A 6,000-nucleotide genomic window follows, 5' to 3' on the forward strand; every position below is an offset into this window, starting at 1 on the left:
CCAAGAGGTACAAACATGGCATGTGCAGCTCTCGCCTTAGTCACCCAATCTGAGCAGAGCTAAGATCAGATGGTATTTAGGGATCTTCTCCAACTCAAGTTACTCTGTGATCATAAAAAAGCTCGTGTGAGAAAGCTGTTAAGAAAAGATAAGAAAAAAGTCCTCAGCTCCCCAAACACATCACACAGAATGTACCCATTTCCTCTTCCAACAGCGGAGGCAGTACCCACCCTCCCAAAATTCACCCAAGACATCCAACATAGAGAAAGCTACTGGGTTTGCCTGTTCTTTGCACTTGAGAGTGTCAGTTAAAGCATTCTGCTGACCTTAGCCTGGGGAAGACCTAGAGCAAGAGCTTTTACCCTTACCCACCTCCTCACCCTGCTCTGGCAGGAGCCTTTTTAGATATTACTCTCAGTTGTTCTTTTAAATATGTTTTTCTAATTTAAATTTATTTAGTCTAAAGAAGAGTTATATTTAAGATTTCCAAAGCACCAAGATTTCAAACACGATCAAAGTCCCACCAGAATAGACACTATATAAATACATGGTAACAGTAACACTGTTGGCAAGAATTGCAACTCATATATCAGAATAAATAACTAAATAAATAAACAAACAAACCCATGAATAAAACCTAAGTATATGTTAGGAATCAGACCAATATAGGGCACCAAACCTGTGTCTCCTAGTTATCGAACCTATACCTCAACCACACATATACAGAAAGGCAGTCCTTCCCCTGATACACGTCCCCAGCATGGAGAAAATAAAGCAACAGTGAGTTAATGTAGGATAGTTTCTCAGTCGATCTTGGTAGCAGATGACCAAGTTTTGTAGACTCCATAGCTCTGCTGTCCTGGTGTTTTCTTGATGTTCTCATCTTTTAGAGTTGAAAGCTTGAATATCAAATTCAGCAGGGATCCTCTTGATGCACAAAAAGGGTGCCAAGGAGGTTCAGAAGAGTTTAATTAGTTGAAAAAAGAAACTACCACTAAAAGGATTCAGCCCAAATTCCAAAGATGTGCTGCTCATCTGTAACACTCACCCACAGACTTCTAATGAAGTCTCTCGCTCCTTACGCTCACATTTTCCTGAGACGGGTGACAAGGCAGTCGTCTTCTTACGGAGAGTAATTTTTATGGAAGTGCTCGTTAAAAAGAAAGAAGGAAGTAATGCTTAATCACTGGCTTATGAGCAAGATTTGACAGACCAAACAGATAATCCAAGAACATCTTGGACAGCATGGCGGGAGGGTACATGTCTAAGAAAAAAAAAAATTTAAACACTCTAAATTTTTTAAACATTCTGAAATAATTGGTTAAACATCGCAGAACGTCTCCTCCTCCTTTCACTAGGCAATGGGAAAAACAGAGGCTCCTAGTGTGGTCTACCTCACCTAGACTACTTATTGTTTTAAATACTTCTAATCCATTTCCTTCACTACTTTCCTTGATGATGCACAAAACCCCACTGCTTATTGACAAACAGTTGATTATACAGGCTTATTGGATGATGGAAACTTCTGCCAGTAAGTATTTGCAATTAGACAGAACACAGCACGGCAAACACCTTGTAGAACATGATCCTGTAAGGACAACACAACAGACCAGGTGAGATGCCACTTTCCCAGCAGCATCTCCCTATTGGCTCCTTGGAAACAGATTTGCACTCCCATTCCCACTCCTCCTCCTATGTCAAGATGGACCCTCTCCAGCAGAAAGGGTCTAGTGGAAAAACACCATCCTACGGTCCTAGAGTATCCTCAGCTAAGTCCTCTGCCATCCACAGTTGCCATGTACCCATTATGCTGCTCCTGTACTTACTTCTTCAGAATTAGGACAGGTATTATCATAATTATTTGCCTGCATATGTGAAAGCAGCAAATAAAGATGTTTCCCTAGGCCCCTTCGGTAAAGCAACATACATGCAGCTTTTTTAGAAGAGCACAGCCTCATGGAGGGGAAACAGAAAAATACTATCACACTGCTCTCAGCAGCTGGCTTATCAAATCAATCAATACTATGAAGCAAAAACAATCAATCTGTTTTTCAGAAACCTTTCACCCCTATCCAACATGTATTACATGCAGTCTATTAGAAATAAATGAGCAGAGGGTTGTTTGCTAGATGTCTCATTAAGCAGGAATCTTCACCTTCTGTGAAACGAGAAAAACACATTTAAAAATGCATTACTGGAACATAAAGGCTTCACTTAAACCTACAGTAATAGGATCTTGTTCAAAGTTAAGCTTCAATTAATCAAGCTGCACTGCCTATGGACAACATGTATTAAACTATCTGAAGCACCTCTAATTTTTTTTTTTTAATTTTTTTTTTTTTTTGAGCATAAGGGGAAAGGTCTGATTCTTCTAATTCATAATCTCATATAAATCCGGAAAAGCTACAAACAATAGCAGACAATTCATGGGCTGAGGGAAAAAATGCTGAATCTGGTCTGAAGTATCTAGGCCATGAGATGCAAGTTAAAAGTTTTAGCTCTCTGTTTGATTTTTTTCCTTTGTTTTGTCTATTTGATGGCTCTGAAGTTTATTTCATAATTTTTTTTTTAATGTGATCATTAGTTTTGGATACTAACCCTGACATACTAACACCACAGAACCAATGTACTGTGTATTTTCCCAGCCACCTTTTCTGGATTTACTATTTGTTTTTCCTGATTTTGTTTGCCATAAACACTACTGCACACTAACACAACCTAAAGCCGAAAAACAACACCACCACAAATGACTACCCACGCTGGCCTGTTAAAAACACAAAATAAGCAGCTGAACAGGAGATTCAATTTCTTTGCACCCGCATGTCTTTCATGTCAGCTCTAAAGCTGGCTACGTTACCTACGTTTCAAAGATCCACATAATCCTCATATTTCAGGCTTTTTAAGTTTAAGAACGTAAGCATTGCATATGACTGTGGCTTAAAATGGTATCAAAGAAGTCGGAAGCCAGTTCCTGGTCCACTTAAAAACTATTCAAATCTCATATGCAAAGAATTCAGGTTTCTGGTTAGCGTTGCTTATTAGACAGACGGCACAAACTTTAGCCTCAAAATTAGTAGTCCCTGATTTCAAAGCATTATGGAGCTTTTTCATCCACATAGAGCAAACAAGATGTTCGGGCTTATCTCCCAAAATCCACACTCACTTTCCCTGCCCCGCAAGAATATGGGCACGATGGTCTACACCGAGATTTTCACCTCTGGCATCCACCATGGCACCACATTCAGCATCACAAATTTTCTTCCAACGCATTACTTCCTATGGTTTAAACACATGAAGACAGTTTTAACAAATAAAAAATTTGGAACGCATTTCCACTCTTCCCAACATGTAAGGAACTGAAGACTTATAAACAAACGATTGAGAATTAAATTATTAACTTAAGAAATTGTGAAAAGGATTTTATATTAAGGAAACGAAAAAGCTTTGGTGTCTCTCCCTCCTCTCCAACACACCAAACCTATCTTTTCTATCTACCTAGATGTACCAAATCACCTTCCCACCATTCTTACATTTTATAACCAAAGGGCTAATCTGTGAATACCTTTATTTTAATAGCCTTCCAAAAGGCTGGCCTTGCATCTGTTAGAATACAGCATACTAGCCAGAAAACTTTCTATTTTAAGCGAGGACAACGCATTAATGTAAGATAAAAGTATCGCTTCAAGCTACAGCTGGAAACGTCCAAGAAAACTTAGACCAACAAATTGTATGATTCATACTACACAGCCAACCTTGAACTGCCATTACTTTGTAGAAATCAGTTTGGCCTAAAAGCTCATAGATCTCTCAATCTCAGGTCACATCTTCCAAGGAAGGTAAGCTGTCTTTCACCCAGGTTTACATTTCACTCACTAGACATCCGCAACATCCGTCCCAAGGTGCATTAGAACGCTAAATTTTCTGCTTTTGCAGAGCTGCCTGTGGTCTTCCATGATTATTTGCTGGACACTTAATTTTTCAGTATAAATACACATGAATGCACAGAATTCAATGGTAACTGTTCTCCTTCACTCCCAAACAGTGTTTCTGGGCACTCTACACCCCACCCCACCCAAATAGAGCAAAAGGTAAACATGTACCTCACTTTTGGCTGTCTGCGTACCACTAAAACATAGCACCTAGAGAATAAGCACATTCTATGTCACCGTCAGTGTTTGGGAAAATCAGGTATCACGTGCTTGTTCCAGCCACGGGCTGCAAAGGCAGGTGCAGCCAGTCCAGATTTTAACAGCAATGCAGAGGAACCTGGAGTACTGTGACCGGAATATTTTCCAGGGCAAGTTGTTTGGGACCCCACGGGCCACAGTCACAGAGCAGATGCAAAACTGTAGCCACCTGGGTGTACTCTCATCAGCTGGTGTAAGATGACGCATGCCAAAAGACAAGAAAAATGCTACATGCCCGATCTGCCCTACACCCACATTAGCTCACTCTTAATATATGCAGAGTCAGGCAAACATCTCTGCCTTCTAGCTCCTCAGCAGCTATGAAAACAGCCAGATCTGCAACGCGCTCTCTAAAGCGAACTGCAATTCCACAGCCCAAAAAAGCTATGACAGGGGAAAGCAAAAGATGTGGTAGTTTTCCAGCCTAGGCCCACGTTCCCGTCTCTCTTAAAAGACGGATTTATTGATGATGGCAATAAAACAAGTCTTGGTAAATTGCTCCTGGTAACACTGATCTTTCCAGAAAGCAGATGCAGCACATACGGCTGCGCTGACCGCAACTGCGATTTAGGCAATTGTTGTATCAAACTGCTTTTCCAGGAAGAGAAGGTGAAGACGCCTTCCCTTTCCTGAAACCAGTACCTGATAGTAGCAGATGTCACCACCACCACCCCCCCCCCCCCAGTCCAGGGACGGAGAGCAGAACAGGCAACTCGCTGCACCCCACGGAGAGGATGGGAAGATCCAGGCCCCGCTGGGTTCCCTCCGGCAAACCGGGACGCGGCCAGAGAGCCCGGCAGCACCTCCTGCAGGAGAGGGCTTTGCTCCCCGTCCTGCTGCGACAGCGACCACTCGATCGGCGACTGCGGAATCTCCACATCCCCCCCATCTCTCCTTTCTCTTTTCAGCACAGAAAAGGTGCGGGGTGGGAAAAAAAAAAAAAAAAAAAAAATCAAAACCAGCAAACCAGTGCATTAGGGTATGCACAGCTCCACGCAGCGTTACACCCCACCGACATCAAATAAAATAATTAAACAGACAAAATAAGCTGAAAGCACGTCATCGCCCGCCGGAGCCTGGAACCGAGGCGTTCCTGGAGGTGCCGACGCCGCTCCCCGCTCCCCGCGGCAGGTGCGGAGCCGCGCCGCTGGCCCGGGGACGGGCGCCGCCGCCCGCCGCCCCCCGCCCGCCGCAGCCCGCCGCTGCCGGGAGGCGCCGCGAGGGCGGGAGCGGGCCGCCCGCCTCCCCCCGGGCCGGGGACCCACCCCGCGCCGCCCGCGGGCCCGCCGGCCTCCCCGCCACCCACACCGCGGGGGGGGGGGGATGTCGGGGATCGGGGAACGGACCCGGACGGACGCCCCCAACTCCCGCTCCCGGCCGCGGCCCCTCCGCACCTGGTGCGGGTCCGCGCCGCCGCCTCCTCCTCAGCAGGCAGGGCGGCTCCGGCGCGGGTGGCAGCGCAGCGCAGGGCGGAAAGCCCGGCAGCCAGCCGTTCCTCCCGCTGCCACCATCTTCCTCCTCCTCCTCCTCCTGCCGCCGCCGCCGCCGCCGCCAGCGCCGCCCGGCCCGGCCCCTCCTGCCGCGCCGCCCTCCCCGCGTCAGCGCGCGCCCGCCCGCCCCGCGCCGCTGCCTCCGCCGCCCCCCCGCCCTCCCCTCACCCCTGGCCGCGGGGAGCCGGGGCCGGGAGCGGCGGGCGGGGGGTAACGGGGCCGAGGCGGCCGGAGCCCCGAGCTGCCGCCGCGGTGCTGCGGGGCGGCTCGCCCCCGCCCCGCAGGGTGCCCGGCGGCGGGGAGCGCCGCTTTTCGGGCGGGGC

General features: G+C 47.1%; 1 protein-coding gene across 4 annotated transcripts in view; it reads right to left on the minus strand.

Annotated features, from left to right (window-relative positions):
- The window catches only part of APBA1 (amyloid beta precursor protein binding family A member 1), a 99,897-nt gene extending 94,164 nt beyond the window's left edge, over window positions 1-5,733 (minus strand). Inside the window, exon 1 of one of the 4 annotated variants that reach the window (XM_030004050.2) lies at window positions 5,582-5,733. The gene's annotated coding sequence lies outside the window, so the exon portion shown is untranslated. Of the gene's footprint in view, window positions 1-4,829; window positions 4,855-5,581 lie in introns of those variants that run through there. The other 3 variants (XM_030004045.2, XM_030004046.2, XM_030004049.2) reach the window with 3 other exon arrangements.
- Between the last annotated feature and the right edge of the window lie 267 nt (window positions 5,734-6,000).

The sequence above is a fragment of the Aquila chrysaetos genome, chromosome Z, assembly GCF_900496995.4.
Source record: "Aquila chrysaetos chrysaetos chromosome Z, bAquChr1.4, whole genome shotgun sequence".
NCBI classification, from domain to species: Eukaryota; Metazoa; Chordata; class Aves; order Accipitriformes; family Accipitridae; genus Aquila; species Aquila chrysaetos.